A 341-nucleotide genomic window follows, 5' to 3' on the forward strand; every position below is an offset into this window, starting at 1 on the left:
GCAGAGCCTGAGCCCCCATGAGACCCTCGTGGAACCCCTGTGGGTCGGGTCCAGCTGCTGGGTGGGGAGGAGAAGGCTGAGCTGCTCAGAGCTGGGGGGTGAGGGGGGGGCACAAGGAAAAGCTTCTGCACCCTACGGTGGGGAGGGGGTCTGGGCTGGCCTGGTCACCCGGGGGCTGACCCCGGGGCTTTGCAGGGGGGTGCAGGGCTGTGTGCGTGGGGTGTGTGCACCCCAGCACCCCAAAAGCCCCCCGGGAAGCCCCCCCCAGCCCCAGAGCTGGGGCCGTTCCCTGCTGCAGCCCCTCCTCTGGGTTCCAGTCCCTTATCCCTGACCCACAGAGC

This window comes from Haliaeetus leucocephalus, unplaced genomic scaffold (assembly GCF_000737465.1).
Source record: "Haliaeetus leucocephalus isolate CR32 unplaced genomic scaffold, Haliaeetus_leucocephalus-4.0 Scaffold164, whole genome shotgun sequence".
NCBI classification, from domain to species: Eukaryota; Metazoa; Chordata; class Aves; order Accipitriformes; family Accipitridae; genus Haliaeetus; species Haliaeetus leucocephalus.